This window comes from Lissotriton helveticus, chromosome 2_1 (assembly GCF_964261635.1).
Source record: "Lissotriton helveticus chromosome 2_1, aLisHel1.1, whole genome shotgun sequence".
Lineage (NCBI taxonomy): Eukaryota > Metazoa > Chordata > Amphibia > Caudata > Salamandridae > Lissotriton > Lissotriton helveticus.
This window is the reverse complement of record NC_136059.1, coordinates 60,134,520-60,155,776: the sequence shown is the minus strand read 5'-3', so window position 1 is coordinate 60,155,776 and position 21,257 is coordinate 60,134,520. Positions and strand designations below refer to the sequence as shown.

General features: G+C 46.0%; 1 long non-coding RNA gene across 2 annotated transcripts in view; it reads right to left on the bottom strand.

The window, feature by feature from the left end:
• Positions 1-21,257, bottom strand: part of LOC144819208 (uncharacterized) — a 131,167-nt gene that overhangs the window by 65,592 nt on the left and 44,318 nt on the right. Inside the window, exon 1 of one of the 2 annotated variants that reach the window (XR_013607234.1) lies at positions 3,612-3,685. The exons of the other annotated variant lie outside the window; for it this stretch is intronic. This is a non-coding gene — a long non-coding RNA (uncharacterized LOC144819208). Of the gene's footprint in view, positions 1-3,611; positions 3,686-21,257 lie in introns of those variants that run through there. 2 annotated transcript variants of the gene reach the window in all.

The window sequence follows — 21,257 nt, the reverse complement described above, 5'->3', positions numbered from 1 at the left end:
TGCACAAGCGCCGGGAGAGACCTGGAATGCTCCACCTCCCACTGGATATCCGGTTCCCTCCCTTTTACACAGCGCAGTGCAACAAGTTGTATAGCTTGGTTAAGTAACATTTGAGCAAATCTGGGTCTATAGGCGCGTAAAAGGGGACAGTAAATACCTTCACAAGACTTGCGCTGCTTCGCAGCACTTTGCGTGACTTTGTACCTGCACTTTAAAGACTAATCCTGGGCGCATCATACAAAATCATGACCAATTAAAATACATCGATGCACAATCATTAAAATGTACAGTATTAACAGAGACCAGCTAGAATTCAAAGCATTGCTTCATTTACATTTCACATTGGTTTGCAGAGGGAATGTCTTTTTTCATTTGTTGTTGTTCGTGTGGGAGCCTCGCTGTGCTCCTCTCGCCGTGTTCCCCTTTTGCTAGTTTCTTAGCCTATCACAATTCTTTAGCTTTTCCAGGTTTTTCCGGTTCAATGCAGCCCCAGCGTCTCTGCGGAAAAGAAGTCTGAATGGAAAGGGGCGAGGGGGGCAGAAGTCACCCCAAACCCTGAACACAGGAGAGTGAGCATCCCCTGAAGGATGCACCAATTGAAGAGGGTAAAACACCCCCTACAACGAATATATGATTATTCAACGATTTCAAGTTCCACGCATGCCTTTACCACGCGAATTTTACTTCGCATGTGTCTTTTGCACGCAGCATTTGACAACGCATGTTTTTACTCCGCAATCATAACGTTACGAAACATCTGACGTCCCATTTACATTTACATAATGATACTGATAGGCTACATGCAGTACGAAGGAAAAGATCGATGTTTTAAACAATAATAAACAGATTCCCTTACATTATATTTTTATTTTTTTCATAATGCGCTTAATTAATACCCTAATTTACAAAGTTTTGATTTATATCTTACCCCTGTACGTCTTTCACCATCAGCCCTTTCTTCCACCGACCACGGAAACAAGCGTCAAAACACGTCTATCAAAACTGATAACGGACTTCTATTATGACGTGCTCTTTTCCTTCAGCGTTTTGAGGCATTGTAGAGCGTTTTTTTTTACGTTTTTGAAATGTTCTTCTTATTTATTTATTAATATCAGCTTGGTTTTTTTTTTTTTGGGGGGGGGAACCCCCCCCAACCCCCCCTAGCCTCCCCCCAGTCCCCCCCCCCAGCCCCTTAATCCCCCCCTCCCCCCAGCCCCCCAAAGCCAACGCAGATCGTACTTGCAGAACGACGACAGGAAGGAATACCACTCGCGTGGTAAAGACGGTCGTTGAAGGCTTACGCGTGGGAAAGACCTTTGCGTGGTGAGTGACGCGTGGTAAACGTTATGCGTGTTATTTGCTTCGTAGTAAATGATGTTTCCCCCCTACAACCACCACCCTGAGGGCCGAACACAAGAGGTCAGAGGTCGTGCACTTCCATGGGGTGTAAGGGGTGGGCGTGTATAGCCCCCCCTTGCTCTTCGTTTCCCCTTACCGATGCAGGGCACATCTGGCGTTAATTCACGGGATGACACTAAACTTACAATAATGTAAGTCAGACAGAGCAGCAGTCGCAGCTCACGCGCTGGGATCCAGGGACGCATTCTGATTGGCGGCTCCTTGAGAGGATGCTTCTCAGGCAGCACTGACAGACCAGCTGCACTGATCAGAAGTGACTGAGGTCAGGGAGTCAAGCGCTCCAGGGTCAGCGTCAGAACAGGAAGAGTGAGGCGCTATACACCAGACTCTGAACTGGCACAAGTCGGGAGGACGGATGTGGATTTGAACATCAGGTGAATTCTGTTAAAAGTAAATCGAAGACCACAATCCGTATGTGTAAAAAGCAAAGAGTGTGATGGACCAGAGAGAGGAGAGAGAAGATGGAAGAGGATTGAATATCTGTGGAAGGGTCACAGGCTGCATAACGCGTAGTTTGTCATTATTGTCTGTGCAAATAACAGTGAGTGGACTGAAGCGACTGCAACCCTCAGCTTTTCACAGGGGCTATGGAGATAGAAGAAGGACGAGTAGCAGGGTGCTAGGGCCCTGTTCACTTTCCTGAGTTAAGGCTTGATGTGTTACCCAACAAGGGGCTATCGTTCCCACTATGCACTCCGTGATAGTACTTAGTTAACACCATTATAAGGATGACCATGAATCTTCTGCAGAGTAGTAATCAATAGACGTCATCAATGTAATCAATTGTTGCTTTTATTTAATATTCAAAAGGTCAATTTTAATAGTGTAATAAGATATCTCAATGCATTTCGCGACTGGCCCTTTATCAGGGGAGTATCTCCTGAAATGTAATGAATGTATAGTGCTATATTCCCAATAGATCGTCTTATTACCAAGCATGGAGGGTGGATCCCCAGTGATACAAACCCAAGATATGGACATACATTTGTAAAACTGCAACTTCTGCCTGTCTCTCTCTCTCTGCCGCTCCTTCCTTACTCTTTCCCTCTTCTTCTCCGTCTCTTTCTCGCTTTGAGCGCACATTCTTTAAAACCGTATTTGTAAAGCTCAAACTAATCACCCTCACTGGTCTCAAGGCGCTAGGGGCCATTGTCGCTATTGACCAGAGTCACATGGTGCTGAGCTGAGCTGCCGCCTGAGCTGGGGATCGAACCGTGAACCCTGTGCTCTGAAGTCAGCTGCCCTGGCCGCTGCGCCACACCTCTCCTTTGTCTCTACTCCGTTTGTTGTTACTCCTCCATCCCCACGCCCCCGCTGCGCACTTGTGATGCACCCCTCCTCCCCGCTCCACTGTTTGTCCCCCCTCCTCCCCGCTCCATTGTTTGTCCCCCCTCCACCCCGCTCCATTGTTTGTCCCCCCTCCACCCTATCCTCGCCCTCCTCCCAATGTTTGCTCCATGATTTCCACCCAACTCCACCATCTTTCCTTGAAGTGCATAGTGATTTTCTTTGTGGTATTGTGCTGTTCATTCATCATTTCATCCTGGTGCAGCCCCTGTTTTGACTACTTTCAGGCATGAAGCACTTAAAAGCAATTCACTTTGAAGCGCTATGATCCATATGCTGTCTGTTCATCCACCTGCAGACTGGGCTCTTTTCATAGGGAAGCTGTGTGCAGTCAAGTGTCTCTGAACTAGAAAGTGCCTAGAAGTGAGACAGTACAAATGGGGGCACTGTAGAAGGGTCTTCACTTATTCATGGATTCTGCTTTAGGCAGATGGAAGCTGAAGCCGCAGCGTTTTCTTCCCATAAGAGGAGGGGAGGTGTCTTCATGTGGGGAGGGGGCTCTGACGGGGGCCTGTAGCACCAGTCACAGCAGTGCCCTGAGTCCATGGGGCGCGCCTAGAAAAGTCCAGCTTCTCATTACTCGTCTGCCATGTGTAAGTCTCGCTGCATATTTAATATTTTGTTGTCAGGTACATGTTTTTTTTATCATAGTACAAAGCCATTTACCTAATCTCCCCTCTAAAAAATAACAGCACAATACATTGACTTTCTTAAAAAAAAAACAGACTTTCGAAACTTATATTGCACAGCTATTCGACATGCTACAGCTTAAAAGAAAGAATAGCTTATTAACTGCAAGGGCAAAACCAAATGCATTTACCAATGCTTGTTTTTATTAAACTAACCTTGAAAGAAATCCACCTCCTCCTTTGTTATTCCCCCTCCTGCACGAGGAACACAGTGAGACTTTGTGTCTTAGGGGACCGGGCAATGTCTGCACAGTCCCTCTCTGAGCCCTCTTCTTATAGAGAATGTTGCATCTGTGTGATGAAACATTGCATCACCATTACACTCCAGTGCGCAGATGTGAGTGCAGAGGCCTGGTCAGTCACCTTGCTTATGTTTTCAAGGAACATCATAACCAGTTCATTTAATTTTGGAACTTTTTAGGAGGAAGGTACACACATATTATTATAGGCCTTCGGTGTTTTCCAGGGATACCATCAGAACACAATTGATGTAGGTGCTAACCTTGCATGTAGAGTATTGCAAATAACAAAAGAAAACTGCAGATCAGTGAATTGTGGCATGTTTAAGTGAAGAATACTACCTTACCTAACTTTCTGTGTCTTAACATGATCGTGCGCGCAGACATGTGCACTCCCATGTCCACAATCATACATATAAAGTGAAAGTGAAGAGAGGTTCAAACAGTGTGTCACCACAAAGGTGGAACCACCAGAGTAAAAAAGGGAAGGCAAGGAAAATCAAAAAGTATACCTAAGAAGAAGAAGAGCTGAATCGAGGAACTAGTACCACAAAACTACTGAACTCCAAGCAGTTTATAACTAACTCCACTTCAGTTCTGATCTCACAGATCAATGTAAATAGCAAGGTTGGCAGCACAAACAATCATTACTCTAAACAGACTTGCAATCAATCAATCAATCAGGAGTTTGTTAAAGCGCGACTACTCACCCGTAAGGGTCTCAAGGCGGTAGGGGTGGGGGGGTTTGGGGGGTGTGCAGGTTCCATTCCATCAAGGTGGGGGTCTGTCGAAGAGCCAGGTTTTGAGGTTTCTTGCGAAGATAGGAAACGATGTTGTCTGTCTGAGGTGTAGCGGAAGGGCGTTCCATGCTTTGGCCGCGAGGAAGGAGAAGGAGCGGCCTCCCGATCTGGTCTTTCTGGTGCGGGGGACCACAGCGTAGGAAAGCTGGGCTGATCGTAGGGTCCTTTGGGGTGCGTGGAATTTGAGTCGGCTGTTCAGGTATGCTGGTCCGGTGCCGTAGAGGGCCTTGTGTGCGTGGGTGAGCATCTTAAAGGTGATTCTCGCCTCGACGGGGAGCCAGTGGAGTGTGCGCAGGTGCTGGGAGATGTGGCAGTGTTTTGGCAGGTTGAGGACCAGTCTTGCGGCGGCGTTCTGGATGTTCTGTAGCTTGCGGATGAGGTTTTTGTTTATTCCGGCGTAGAGTGCGTTGCCGTAGTCGAGTCTGCTGGTGACCAGGGCATGAGTGACTGTCTTTCGGTGTTCGAGGGGGATCCATTTGAAGGTCTTACGAAGGAGGCGGAGGGTGTGGAAGCAGGAAGATGAGACAGAGTTGATCTGGCGGTCCATTTTGAGCTTGGAGTCCAGGATGATTCCCAGGTTGCGTGCGTGGTCTGTGGGGGTTGGCGGGTTTCCGAGAGCGGTGGGCCACCAGGTGTCACTCCAGGCGTCGGGGTTTGGGCCCATGATGAGTACTTCTGTTTTGTTGGTGTTTAGTTGTAGGCAGCTGTTTTTCATCCATTTGGCGACGGCTTCCATGCCTTCTCGAAAGTTGCGTCTGGCGGTGTTGGGCTCGTTGGATAGGGAGAGGATGAGCTGGGTGTCGTCTGCATATGACACGATGTTGAGTCCGTAGGTTCTGACGATGGGGGCAAGTGGAGCCATGTAGACGTTGAAGAGCGTCGGGCTGAGGGAGGAGCCCTGGGGGACTCCGCAGGTGATAGGTGTGGGGTCCGAGAGGAAAGGGGGGAGTCTGACCCGCTGCGTCCTGCTGGAGAGGAAGGAGCAGATCCAGTCGAGGGCCTTGTCCTGGATTCCTGCATCGTAGAGTCTGCGTATTAAGGTGCGGTGGGAGACTGTGTCGAACGCCGCTGATAGGTCGAGGAGGATGAGGGCTACTGTTTCTCCTTGGTCCAGTAAGGTGCGGATGTCGTCTGTTGCGGCGAGGAGGGCGGTTTCCGTACTGTGGTTTTTTCTGAAGCCGGATTGGGAGGAGTCGAGGATGTTGTGTTCTTCAATGAATGTGGCGAGTTGGCTGTTGATGGCTTTCTCGATGACTTTTGCTGGGAACGGGAGCAGGGAGATGGGTCTGTAGTTTTTGAGGTCGGTGGGGTCCGCTGAGGGTTTCTTTAGGAGGGGGTTGACCTCGGCGTGTTTCCAGTCGTCGGGGAATGAGGCGGTCGCCAGGGAGCGGTTGATGGTTTGGCGGAGCATGGGTGCGATGGTGATGGCGGCTCTGTTGAAGATGTGGTGGGGGCAGGGGTCCGTGGGGGCCCCTGAGTGGATTGACTTCATTGTCTTCAGTGTGTCTTCGGTGGTGAGGGCTGTCCAGTCATCAATCGCTGGTTTCCGGGTGTCGGGGGTGGTTGGTGAGGGTTCAGTGTGTTGGTTGTCTTCGTCGAAGTTGTCGTAGATGCTCTTGATTTTGTGGTGGAAAAAGATGCTGAGTTTGTCGCAGAGGTCTTGTGAGGGAGGGATGTCGGTAGACTCGCTGGTGGGTTGGGCGAACTCCTTGATGATGCTGAAGAGTTCCTTGCTGTTGTGTGCGTGGGTGGAGATTCTGTCTTCAATCACTTTTTTCCTCGTTTCTCTGATGAGTTGATGGTGGCGGCTCTGAAGTTGTTGTGGGCTTCTGTGGATTTGGTGTTTCGCCAGGCCTTTTCGAGGCGGCGGCATGTGCGCCTGGACTCTCGAAGTTCGGTGGTAAACCATCTGGCTTTCTTGGCACGGGTATTGTTGTTTTTCTTGAGGGGGGCTATGGTGTTGGTGCTGTCCGAGATCCATCTATGCAGGGTTCGGGCTGCGGTGTTGGGGTCGTCGTTTTCCGCAATGGTTGGGGTGGAGTTGTTGAGTGAGGAGGTGAGCTGGTCATCGGTGATTTTGGTCCAGTTTCTTTGTGGAAGCAGGTGCTGGTGTCTGTGGATGGTGGGTGTTCTGAAGGTGAAGTGGACGCAACGATGGTCGGTCCATGGGAGTTCGGTGGTGTGGCTGAAGGTGATGGAGTTTCCTGTAGTGCAGAGGGGGTCGAGGGTGTGTCCTGCTGAGTGCGTGGGCTCGGTCACGATCTGGCGGAGTCTAATGTTGTTGAGGTTGTCCAGGAGGGATGTGGTGTTGGGGTCCAGTTGATTGTCGAGGTGGAAGTTGAGGTCTCCCAGCAGGGTGTAGTTGGTGGATGCGATGGCCTGCGGGGAGATAATGTCCGTGATGGAGTTGGCGAAGGGTCCGCAGGGTCCAGGGGGTCGGTAGATGAGGGTTCCTCGAAGGGCGGCGGTGGGGCTGGCCAGTATCTTGAAGTGAAGGTGTTCCATCAGTTCTGTGGACTCGTCAGGGAGTGTGCTCAGGCGGAGGCTGGATTTGTGGACGATGGCGATTCCTCCTCCTGGGTGGATGGGGCGGTCCTTCCTGGAGATCTTGTATCCTTGGGGGATGGCGATGGCGATGTCTGGTCCCGAGGTGGTGTTGGTCCAGGTTTCGGTGAAGAATGCTACGTCTGGGGTTGTGCTGTCGAGGAGGTCCCAGATTTCTGTGGCGTGTTTGTGGAGGGACCGGACGTTGAGGAGGATGCATTGCAGGGTCTTCAGTTCGGTTGTGTGGGCGGGTTGTGCTGGATCCGTGTTCTTGGCGGTGCTGCAGGTGTGCCGGCAGCGGTGACAGCTGAAGGGTCCATGGGTGTCGGCTGGTGATGCTAGCTTGCAGTTGTTGTTGCAGCCTGGGTTGAGTGCGTGGAGTGCTGCTGGGTCATAGCGTTGGCAAGGCGGAGGTCCAGGGTTCCTGGTGCTGGTCGCGGACGGGTCGCAGACGGGCGCAGACGTGCTTGCCTTTGATGCGCCTTCGGTGCACCAGCTGCGCGGCCGCGTAGTGGCCGCCATTAAGTAGGGGTCGGGGAGGGCTGGACAGCTGGGAGGCGGGAGCGGGGAGGGGAGCTGGATTGGGCCGGTCGTGCTGGGGGGGAGGGCCGCGGGGGCAGCAGCGGCGGGGAAAGGTAAAGGGAGGAAAGAAGGGATAAAGAAAAAAGGGAAAATAGGCAGAAATAAGGCACAAAAGAGCAGAGATGCAGAAAAGAGCAGAAAGGTGAAAGATAGAAAGGGTAAAAAAACGAGTGAAAACGAGAGAAGGAGCAGAGGGAGAGAAAGGGAAAATGGGCAAAAATAAGGCACAAAAGAGCAGAGGTGCAGAAAGGTGAAAGATAGAAAGGGGAAAAAAACAAGTGAAAACGAGTGAAGGAGCAGAGGGAGAGAAAGGGAAATGGGCAGAAATAAGGCGCAAAAGAACAGAGGTGCAGAAAGGTGAAAGATAGAAAGGGGAGAAAAACGAGTGAAGGAGAAGAAAGAAAGAAAGGAGACAGAGGTCCACTGGACCACCAGGGATGAGGCGCAGGGAAACCTGCGGGTGGAGAGGGGCTCGATCACCAACACTCAAGAGTGCAGGGGCAGGGGCACCTCACTTAATGGTGGAGCTGCGAGGGTGGGAGAGCAATTTCACTGACAATGAGTCAGTGGTCTTGCTCGCCTGTCCCCGCTGTGGCCGCCATTAAGTAGGGGTAGGGGAGGGCTGGACAGCTGGGAGGCGGGAGCGGGGAGGGGAGCTGGATTGGGCCGGTCGTGCTGGGGGGGAGGGACCGCGGGGGCAGCAGCGGCAGGGAAAGGTAAAGGGAGGAAAGAAGGGATAAAGAAAAAAGGGAAAATAGGCAGAAATAAGGCACAAAAGAGCAGAGATGCAGAAATGAGCAGAAAGGTGAAAGATAGAAAGGGGAAAAAAACGAGTGAAAACGAGTGAAGGAGCAGAGGGAGAGAAAGGGAAATGGGCAGAAATAAGGCGCAAAAGAACAGAGGTGCAGAAAGGTGAAAGATAGAAAGGGGAGAAAAACGAGTGAAGGAGCAGAAAGAAAGAAAGGAGACAGAGGTCCACTGGACCACCAGGGATGAGGCGCAGGGAAACCTGCGGGTGGAGGAGGGCCTCGATCACCAACACTCAAGAGTGCAGGGGCAGGGGCACCTCACTTAATGGTGGAGCTGCGAGGGTGGGAGAGCAATTTCACTGACAATGAGTCACTTGCACAGGCAGGTGAAAATGGAACAACAGCAATGTAGCTATGGACAGCAACACAATGATGATTTAGGAACCACGCACATATCAGCAGCTCTGTTTGATGGTCCTTCTGCTATGCTGCTGACACTCAACTCAACTCATACTCTGCCTCTCTGACAAGATGTCCCCCATCCAGAGCTAGTTAGTCACCTGCTTGATAAAGTTTCTGACAGGTTGGAGAAAAAGGGCCTGGGAATCAGAGAGCAGGAGAGTGTCACATTTACAGTAATATAGCTCTCTCTTCCCCTCTCCCTAGCTCAGGGGCAGAAATATGCCTCTGTGCGTAACACAGACACCTTTGCACCATAGTGTAATGGTGTCTCTGTGAGTCTAGCATAGATTGTGTACTGGAAGGGACCCCTTTCAGTACAAAATATTCTGCTTAGATTAACTCTGAACCCTTTACCACTTTGTATGAATGAATGAGGGTATTTGTAAAGTGTAGTATAACAGTGTCATATGGTAAGTTAAAAATTCCAGGTCTTTAAAAGCTTATTAAAAGTGGGTTCAATGTGTCTATGTCTAAGCTGGGTCAGCAGGGAATTCCATGCTTTCGTGCCTAACACTGCCATTGTCTTTCCCCCTATTGTTTTCAATTTAAAGTAAGGGGGTGCTAACAAATTCTCCACCGAAGGCCGCAGGACTCGATTAGTAGTGTATGGTGTAAACCTTGATCTAAGGTATCCTGGTCTTGTGGCTCTTGTGGCCCTAATTTTTTATTTATATCTTTACAGCAGCAAAATAAAATAAATAAAGACAGCCCAATACTTAAATATAACAGATTCAGGATTCAAAGTGATAACGAAAAGATTCCCAAATGCTGAGACCGATCTGACGTTTTTTAAATCCTTTAACAGAAAATAAACTCCATTCTAACGCATATAAATTATACATTTTAGCCCGCCATAACTTAAATGCTGGGGAATCTTTATGAAGCCACTCACTGGCCATACAGAGTCGAGCAACAGACATGGAAAAAAATATAAATTGGCGGTGCTTATGTAATACATTCAAATGATTATTAGCAGGCAGCATCCCTAATAACATAATTACGGGAGTTATTGTCAGCCTGGAATTCATAACTATAGACAGAAATTTCTCTATGTCAGAGATAAATCTAAATAATTTACAACAGCTAAAAAAATATGCTACTATCTGCATTGTCTCCCCCGCATCGGAAGTACTTTCCATCAAACCCAACTCCCCATTTAGACATTGGTGCAGGGGTGTAATATAAATCAAATATTGTTTTGAAATGAAAATGAAAAATTCTTTATTGTATAGTTAATTAAAACCATTACAATGTTCCAAAAGATAGAATGCATTTCCTTCACGTGCTGTAATGAATTAGATATAAGCAATTGATACCACATTTAAAAAAAAATGTTTTTAAACCACGCAAAATTGCTGAATTGTAACTGTAACCTATATTATCCTATCAATAAATTCTCAAAATTGGTTACAAATTTGATTAATTGACAAATCATTTCTAGATCCTCTGAGTCCAGAGTTTTTCTAGTATTGCTAATCGACAGGTGCAAATGCCTCTTTCATTGAACTTCCTCCTAAGTAAATTCCGGCGAAAGCACTCTAACACCGGGTAGATGGGTAGATGCATTTCAGGTGTTTAAAATCCTGAACTGATGCTCCACATAGGTTGCAATCCTTTAGCCAGGGGTCCTCCAATAGGTTGATCAACATTTGTGGGCAATTTCCCCATGCGCAGCTCCAAGTACTTTGATTTTAAATGGGGGGAACCAAGGCTTAGGTAAACCACTGGCTCAAGCCTTGTATAGGATTGCAAAACCATCCATGCGTGCGCACGTCGTCTTAAGGTTATTTTGTCTTCAAATAGTGAGTGCGAGTTTGCCGCTTTTTTCACAATCTGCTGGAATGATGACAATGGTAGTTTCCTTTGGCAGACATCTGCCATCTTGGTGATTTTTAGAGAGGCATTTAGGTAATTCGCACAATGTGATTTAGGATCGTTTTGCAAGGCTTCCCAGAGTGCCGAGTTAATTTCTAAATCACGATTGAGCCATATTTTGTACCAGAATTTCATTGTCTCGTATTTGGTGCTGTAATCTAAACTCGAGACGTACCTGAGCTGGTGAGGCATCACATGGCAATCGAAATACTCGTTATACACTCGTATTTGAATTTTATCTAGTATTCGTGCACTGTTTCCATGATGGACCACAACGTTTTTAAAAATATTGTTTTGAAAAATTGTACCTTCAAGTTGGCTGACATTAATAACTCCCTAGAAGTGGCTAAAGCCTTCTCCATAGAAATGCTGTGTTCTCCCAATATCCTGGACCATTTATCATTATATTTATCAAGATCATCTGGTCTGTATGACAATAATACCTGATATAGCGCCCAATTTTCTCCTGTCGTCTAACCATCTCTATAAGAGAATGGGTTGCAGAATTAACTTTTGTCCGAACTAAAAAGTCCCTAATCTGAAGAAATGTAAAAAACTGCAGTTTGGACAAATCATATTGTTTTGCTAATTCATCAAAAGATTTGCACATCCCCCCAAAGGAAAAAAAATCTCCTATTTTAGTGATACCTTTCTTTCTCCAGCCATGAATTATATTGTCCCCAAACATAGAGGGTAAGATCTTTACAGCATTAAGGGGCATATAATATGATATTTTCCCCAGTGAGTCAAACTTTTTTATTGTTTTCCTTACTTTATAAGCACATACAGAACTATAAACTGTGTGCGCTTAAAATAACTCCCATCAACTTCTCTAACTAGATATTGTCTAGCAATTGGGCCTATAAGCATTTCAAAAATCGTTGGAGCCGCAGCTCTAGTCATAGCTCCCTCCCCCGTAAATAACACCCGCATTTTTAACAAAAAACAAGTATAGAAATATAAAGCAAAATCAGGTATAGCTAACCCCCCTCTCTCAACTGTAAGCGTCATAAAGCGCATTGCACGTCTAGGCCTGCCAGGAGTCCAGATAAACTTTCCACAAATCGATTGAAGATGTTGTAGCCTGGCATTTGTTACTTTCAAATGAACTGAGCGTAATAAGTATAGAACCTTAGGTAAAATATTCATGTTTATAATATTGCTGCGTCCAATTAGCGCAAAGTGTTAGCGCCCCCCATTTGTCTAATGATTCTATAACACTCTGTAGCAATGAATTCCAATTGACGTCCATCACTTCAGACATAGAAGATCGTATTTTAATGCCCATGTAAGTCACCTCCCTTACTACTCTAGCATCTAACCATACAATATGATTTGAGCACAGAATTTGTGTTTTTTACATATTAAGTTTGTAGCCAGATAATTGACCAAACACTGTTGCCAATCGTTCTATCTCTGCTACGGCTAAGGAGGGGTCTGCAGTAGTCACAGATATGTCATCCGCATAAGCGAAGGCAGAGAATTGGTAATTGTGCACTACAAAAGGTAATATGCATAGATTATAAGCTAATTGTACTATACAAGTATTAATATAAAGGTCAAATAAAAGGGGGTAGCAGGCGCAACCTTGCCTGGTACCCCTGGTGATAGACGCCACATCAGACAATATGCCCATAGCAGACATTTTGGCATTAGGGGTTATATAAAGTGCCTGTAGGGCCGTTATAAATCGGTTACTAAATCCACGTCGATACATCAATCGCCAAAGATAGTCCCATTCCACACGATCAAACGCTTTCTCTGCATCTAATAAAATCAAACCTAAGTCCCTCTTTTCAATGCATGCAATGTCAAATAATGTTATAACTTTATTCACGTGAGTAACAGTTCCTCGCTGAGGTATGAATCCATGTTGATTTAAAGAGACTAATGAGGTGATTACTTTGGATAACCGATTTGCCAGGATCTTAGAGTAAATCTTGCAATCGCAATTTAGCAGCGAAATTGGACAGTATGATCCCACCAAATCGGATTCTTTACCCTTCTTGCAGAAAACCACAATAGTGGCTTCTGCCCAAGATTTGGGCGGATGGCCCAATTGTGCTGCACGAAACACCTTCAGCATCTCGTCCTTTATTTGATGGAAAAAAGCCTATAAACCTCCGCAGAAATCCGATCAGGACCTGCCACTTTTCCTAAGGCTAAACTATTCACAGCATTTTCCAATTCTGCCATAGTAATCGGTGTGTCAAGTTGCTCCACCTCCAAAGGGTCTAACTGTGCAAGTCCCTCCAATAAAGAAACACTTTCTCCCCCCTCTTTCCTCCTTGCTGCATATATAGGTTTGATTTGATTTTGATTTGATTTGTTATTTATAAAGCATGCGATTGCCCATGGGCGTCTTGGCGCTGAGTAGACGTAGGAGACCAGCTAGCTTCCAGTTAGATATTTACAAGCCAGGTTTTTATTTCTTTTCTAAAGGGCAGTAGCGAAGGGCTGTTTTTGATAGTCGTTGGGAACATATTCCATGTCCTAGCTGCGTTTAGCAGAAAGTTCCTCCCTCCCCACCGGACCTGTTTAAATCCAGGCACCTGAATCAATTTTTGATGACTGGATCTCAAGGTCCTAGATGGCTCATACCATTTCAAATGATTTATCAGGAACTGACAACCAATTCCATGGAGGGCTTTGTATGTCAGACACAAGGATTTGAATTGTACTCTTTTTCCTATTGGGAGCCAATGTAGAGCTCTCAGTCTATGCGCTATTGGTTCATACTTGGGAATGTCCAACACCAGCATAGCTGCTGCATTTTATAGACGTTGTAATGTTGCCAGCTGCTTTACCTGGATCCCAGCATATAGCGCGTTTCCAAAGTAGAGCCTAGATAGAGCCAGCGAGGTTACCACTGTTTTGCACGACTCCTGGGGGACGAACTCTAAAAGTTTCCTGATCATTTTCAGAATCTACCAGATAGAAGAGGCTAATTTGTTAGTTTGTGCCTTGTATGTCAGTTTAGTGTTCAGGAGTATTCCTAGATTTTTAACCTTATTAACTGGGGATGGACCCTGGCCCAGGCTGTGAGGCTACCATTCCTGGGACCAAGTTTGCATGTCTGTCCCCAGCAGCGTGACTTCACTTTTGTCCCCATTCAATTTAAGGCAATTACCCTGCATCCATTGGAAAATTTGTTCCATGCATTTCTTAAATCTGTCAGCTGTCTCTTTGACATTGTTTGTAATTAACACCACGATTTGGTGTCGCCAGCATAAGAGATTGGGAGGATGCCACCGTCCCTTATTATTTCCGCCAGGGGTGCCACATATTGGTTAAATAGAGTGGGACTTAGCGACGACCTCTGGGGTACACCGCATGGAGAGCTGAAAGATTTGGATTTTGCCTCTCCCCGCTCTACCGTGAAAGTCCTGTTGGACAGATAGGAGGCTATCAGAGTTCGAGCCGACTCGGGCACGAGAGATACGATAAAAGCCCTTCCTCCGACGTCCAATATACTTCTAAGTTCCTCTGTGGCCATCAGCAGGGCTGTTTCCGTTCCATGCCCTTCTCGGAAGCCAAATTGTGAGTGGTCTAGGACATGTGCCTCCCTGAGAAATTGGGACAGCTGCCTGTTCAATAGTTTCTGCAAAACCTTAGCAGCAAAAGGTATTCTTGCGATGGGTCTATAATTGCCCGGCTCTTGTGGGTCTAGGGTGGGTTTCTTTAATAGCGGCAATACTGACGCTGTTTTCCATGCCTCTGGGAAGTGAACGGTTTTAATTATTTCAGTGAAGAGTAGCCCTTACTGCTCACTTAGTAGTTCGGCAAACAGGTGCATCACCTAAGGTGGACAAGGATCAGATGTGCCCCCGGATTTCGTTAGCCTAACTACCTGAAGAATCTGTTCGATGGAAGGTGGAAGAAAGTGGAATGAGTGGCCACTTATAGGTAGTGAGAGGCCATCATTCAGTTTCCTGATGGGTTGTCTAAGAGTAGGATTAACTGTCCTTTTGAAGGACTCCTGTACCCTACCAACTTTGTCTACAAAAAATTGGCCCAGGTTATTTCAAAACTCTGAATTTATTTCTGTTAAATCAGAGTTGTCAATTTTTGTTAATTTTTTGACTATGGAGAAGAGTTCTTTCCTCGAGTCTTTTGCATCCTCTTTTTTTTGGAGTGAAGTATTTACTTTTTTCTGCTGTTATTAGTTTCTTGTAAATGGCCAGAGAAGGTTTGCAGTTCTCTCGTGACCCAGTCTCATAGTTCAGCCTCCATTTTTTTTTTATTTCCTGCAGATTTGTTTTTGCGATTTTTGCGCATTTGAGAACCTTGGCTGGGAAGGCATTTTCCTCCTTGATGTATTATTTTTTGGGGAAACTGCTAATTTTATGGCAGCGTCGATCCAACTTGAGATTTGGTTTGTGGCTACTTTGCAGTCTTTGTCAAGTTCTGGGATTGACTTTGTTAAATGGTCCTCAATAATAGGCAGGTTATTTTTGACCAATTAGGAGAAAAAGTTTGCTTGTAGGGTGGTGCGGCTGCTATTATTGATTTTCCTGCTTTTATAGCAAACATTATTATCTTATGGTCAGACTATGGCACTGGTAAGATTTCTAGTAATCTAATATTCTTGTTAGATGTGAAAATCCCATCGAGTATGTGACCTGCTTTGTGTGTGTTTTGTGTTACGATCTGTTCCATATCTAGATTAGACAGTGCGTCTGTCAGTCATGATAAACTGGTGTCAGAGGTCTTTTCCAGGTGCAAGTTGGAATCACCCAGGACTCCAATAGCATTGACCTGTGACTGGATTCCAAGCCAGATTTTTATTTTTTCTGACTCTGCAACTTGCAGGGACTGCTTTCCAAACAACTTTGTGTGCTGTTTCACTACCTCCTCCACAAGGACCTGCAGTTCCTTTTGACTGAATTTCATTTTCCTCTTCCTTTCGCATCCTTCTCTTTCTGTGTCCTGGCTGGCCATGGTGCAAGATTTGCAGATAAAATACAGGCAGTGGCTCTGTTGCTCTCCTCTGCACTCCCAGCCTCTACAAATGGTTCTGATTTTGTGCACCTTCCTTAGTGTGGCCACTTCCTGGTTGGGAGGGGTGGTGGTTGCACAGGATTGGCTGATTCCTCAATTGCTGTTGTTTTGAATTTCCGATTCGGTATTTACCGATTTGGTATTTACTGATTTGGTAATATTTACCAATTTGGTATTTACCAAATCGGATATACCAATCGGTATTGTGGAATCTGTAAATATTTACCAATTTTTACTGAATTGGTAAAATTTACCAAATTTTTACGTACACCGGAAATTCTGATTCCTAAATACTGATTCGGTAAAATTCGGTATTTAGGAATCGGTATTTCAAAGTTACCTACATATGGCCCTATATCGACATTATGAGGCCTTGAGAGAGGCGGAACGTGCCCTGACTGTAGGGATTGCGTCGCATGAGAATGATATCCTAGAATTAGAAAACACAGTCGCTAAACATCGGGCAAATATTCTGGGGTTTTGGAATGTGTAGAATGCTAGAAAATATCTAATATTTAAACAGCAAAATCACGAATATGGGGAAACTATTGGCAGACGTCTGGCTTTACGACTGCTTATGAAAGAATCTACCTGAAATATTCACTCATTGAAGGATCAGAGCGGGCGTATGCAGCATGAACCACAACAGGTACTTTCCATCTTTCAGCAGTTCTATTCTGACCCATATTTGGAGACCACGCTGCTCCTCAAGACGTGACGCTGCACACTGCAGACATTGAAGTGCTCAAGAAGCGGTGGTATGATGTCAGGAGCATTACCAAAATGAAGATGGCTGATCTAAAAAAAACAAGCCAGCCAGACAGGAGGAGGAAGGAACATGACACCTGCCCTAACAGAACTTGAGCAGCTCGTAAAATCCACGATAGAGCCAGAAAGTGTCTGTGGAACTGGGGGATGCAGACAACTCTGCCAGAGCTGCTACCAAACAAAGTAAGAAGCATGCACAGCATTGTGCACCCCCTAATACCCCATCCCAAAGCCCCAATAGGCTATGTGAATTCCACTCCAGTACACGTTTTTGTTCAGAGCAGCAATGCATTATGGGAGATGTAGTCATTGAAACCCCTATCATGACAGGAATCGCACTGAACAACAAGGCATGTGACACACATCAGCGATAATCAGGCAGAGGACAATGAGATAGTGAGGCAGAAATTAATTTTAATAATTGCAATGCAGGGCTGCAGGAACACTGAGCTAATGTATCATTTCTGTCCACAGGTGAGACATCCGCAGGACTGCTCAGGACATGGGAGAAAGGGAACCCTAGAAGGACATAACTGAGAAGGCCAGTACGAGTGCAGGGTATACAACACCACCACAGCCAGCCTCGCCACCACAACCAGGCTCGCCACCACAACTAGCCTCGCCACCACAGCCAGCCTCACCACTACTGCTAGCCTCGCCAGCAGCAACACCACCTGCAGTGGTCAGACCTAGGAGGCGTGCTGTTGCCAGACTGCCGTAGTTTGACTCGTCCTCAGAAGACACGAGGGGGGGGGGGGAACTACTGTGCCACTGGATGGCAGCAATGCTGGTTTGCTGTCCACTTCTGAGGGAGCACACACAGGTGCCAGACGCCACCGCCGGGCTCGTGAATCCAGTCCACCTCTACGGGATGAGGGCCATGGCGTATTCGCAGGGCTGGAGGCAAACATGGTGAAGGTGCAGCGCCTACAAGGCAAGGCAATTAAGTCAGTCAAGTGACAAATGAAGCACCTCAATGACAACATGACCAACATTGATAAGGGCATTAGCTCAATGGCTGAGGGCATGACGGAGATGGCTGCAGGCATGCGGGACATGTCCCAGTCTGTGATGCTGCTGTGCAGCAAAATGGACGAGGACAGGGTAACAAGGTGCAGTGAGCGGCAGATAATGGAACACCATATGAGGGCAGTGAACCGCCTATCAATTGCCACTTTTCTGCTCTGCAGGTGCTCCGTGGCCATGCAGGAGGGGCTGATGCACTGCAGCACTGATATCTCTAGGGGGATGTTAAAGGTTACCACTGCACTAGACGTGCTGCTTACGACTCATTCTGACACTACTGGTGCTGTGGAAGTTGGGGACAGCGAGGACACGACCAGTCGGAGCAGCATTACCCCCCTGTAACAGACACCCGGAGGAGCAGCAGACGGCATGGGCCTGGCACTGGTTGCACAGCCAGTAATGACAGTCAGATGATGACATCCAGCACTGTTGTGCGTGGCCGCAGACGCTGATGCAGCCCACACTATCAGAACTGAATTGGGTGAATTAACCCATGATTTCCTACCATGGATATCACAAATTGGAATGCCAACTTTGGCCGTTTGTGTTGTGGCATAGTGCCAAGATAATAAAACTACGTCATTACATTCAACAACTGGCTGTGTCTCCTTACTTACTTAAATATAGTTTTGTGTGATCTCTGCCCGTCTCTGTCTCCCGTCTGTTGCTGGTGCCACTCCTGCTGCGTTGGGCTCTGGCTGTGCAAATTCCTCGTCATGGTCCTCAAAATCAGCTAGTTCCACTTCTGTACCTTTCTTTGTGGCAAGGTTGTGCAGCATAGCAAAAGTTGCAATGATTTTACAGCAGATGATGGGTGTGTACTTACGTGCGCCTCCACTTTTGTGGAGGCAGCAGAACCTGCTTTTCTCAACAATGTTCCATGTTGATTTGTGTGCCACATTGTATCGTCTCTCACTCGGGGTTGATGGGTTTATGTAGGGAGTGAGGATGAATGACCGCACGGCATATGCTTTATCGCCTAGGTGAGAAAGAGAGTGCCATTAGTCACAGGCACCAATACACATTCCTCTGCAGTAAGCAAAAGGGTGTGTCAAAGTGATTTACCTAGCAGGTTACCTTCTCCAAATTCTCCCGCAGCCAGGCGTGTGTAGATCCCACTGTTCTGGAAGATATATGAGTCGTGGGTGCTCCCAGGAAATTTGGCCACGATTATGTTGCCAGCATTGCAGATTACCTGCACATTTATGGAGTAGGTGGACATTCTGTTCCTGTAGATATACTCAGTGGCTGCAGGTGGGCAGATTGGAATGTGTGTGCCATCAATACACCCTATGACATGCAGGAACTGTGCCATCTTGTAAAAGTCTGTCTTGTGTTCAGCAGTTCCGCCTGTGTGTTTGGGAAGCTAATGTAGTGATGCATTCTCTGCATCATGGCATCCAGGAACTTTCTGAAGAAATGGAACAGGCAACTCTGAGACACCCCGCCTACCGCAGCTATCACCCCCTGGTAACTGCCAGATGCAAGTAGATGTAGGCTACAGAGCACCTGCACATATGGTGGTATGGCAAGCGCCCTTGGTGATGGGTGCTCCAGGAGTGGGTGCATGTCCACTATCAAGTCCAGGATGATGTGGAGGTGTAGACTGTACCTTTCATTAATCTCAGCCTCAGTCTGTTGGAATAGTGTGATGCGCTGTCTGTAAATGCGCTCCTCCTGTCACCAGATCCTCACTCCTGCTGCCTGTAGATGTAGCCGCCTTGCAATCACATAGAAAGCCGTCATAGTGATCACACTGTTGCATTTTGGGATTGCTTATTTACACTGTAGCTGATTACCACCTGCTTTCAGTCAGTGTTAATTACGGACTCTTAAATATCAAATTCCATGAAATTCGGTATTACCGAATTTACCTACATCTCTCATCTCGTTTTTAACGTTTCTTATTTACTGATTCGGTAAATAAGGAATTGGTAATTACGAATTGGTGATTTTGAATTAGGTAATGATGAATCGGTATTTACTGATTCATAATTACCGAATCCTTATTTTTAGCCTCCTACTTCTCAAATGCCTAAATACCGGTCGGTAACGGGAAAGTTAATGAATTTATCGACCAGTATTTAGCTACCTACATATGGCCTATAGTTCTAATTTTAATTTCTTTTGCTGGTGCAAACCAAAATTAAGCACTTCTCCCCGAAAACAACCCTTGAAGGTGTCCCTAATGGTAGTAATAAGAACGGACAAACTATTATTTATAAAAAAATCTTTCATCCAGTGATTCATATGTTCTTTAAATACATCATTTAGACAATGCTTCCGGTCAAATGTAAAAGAATTGCATGGGGTCTTCAGAATAGGTATGCCTAGTTCTACACAATAGGAGCATGATCAGAAGAAATCCTCGGATACAGTTGGATAGAAGCATCTGATAACAAGGAAAGGGGTGCAAACAAATAATCCAATCTAACTAACTTTTTATGGGGGTAAGAATAAAACGTAAAGCCCAAGTCAGATTTCTTTAACTGACCCCAAACATCCACTAAGCCGTGATCACACACTAAATTATAAAGTGCTTTAAAAACTCGTGGTTTCCGACCTGTATATTTTTGGGGGCCCTCATGTAACGCTTGATTAGTCAAATTAATATTAATGTCTCCACAAATTACCAAAGGTTGTTCCCACGAAACCAAAGCCATATTTATTTCCACTATTTCCACTAGGCTTTCTGAATCATCGAGGTTAGACCCATAGATAGTACAAACCGTAATCTTACATCCCCAAGCCCACATTCATTTATAGCCCAGCGACCATGTTTGTCAGTTAAAATACGTCCAACAGTAAATAAGTTTGATTTAGCTAAGATAGCAACACCACGGATCATACTAGTTTGTTGGGAGTCCGAAATTAATGAAAACCCCTACTCCTTTAAGATATTACGTTTAGCCCGGGGTATATGGGTCTCTTGAATACAAGGTAAATCGGGCTGCATATGTAGTAATTCCGCTGCCACCCTCTGTCGCTTTGCCCAATTATTAAGACGAGAAACATTTAATGAGCACATTTTTAACCCTTTATGTGTTTTTGTAATAATATAAACCCCCTTCCCAAACACACAGTTCTAACCATGGGAAAGATGACCCACTGTTAACACACTTAAGCCACCTACTACGTATATCTACACTTTGAAGCCACACAGTTTATTCATTTTTTCCTAACATTTAAACAGTTACATACAGAAAAAGACAACAGTGGGTAAAATTCAGGAGCTGGTTACGAAAGAAATTGTTCTTGGGATGGGCGGGGGCACAACGTCAGGTAAAGGAATTCAGTATAAAGGAAAATCAGGATGCAACAAATGCAGTGTATGGAGATTTATATAAACGGACAAAATACAAATAATAGTGGAGGGTCGGAAGATATGGAATTCACAAGAGACGACTATGTGATGGAACTAGTAGCAATAGTCCACTAGACAGGGTACATCATTCATGGTTTTTGAAAAATACCCATCAGTACCCCTTCCTCTTATATCAATATGGCAACTAACCTTGGCCTTTCCTTCGATGAAGCAGAGATTCAGTCCATTCTGGACGAGAATCCTAGCATTCTGGACAACATACCTGTCCCTCCAGTGAGCACCGACGAAGGTTGGGCAAAAATTCTCACTATTAAAAAGAGCCAATCACGGATTTGCGTCCATGGTCTGGTAATGGCTGAGTATCTACGCGGCAATTGCGCTCCTAGTGGACTAATTGTAACTAATGTCCCTAGACTTTTCTTGGACGATAA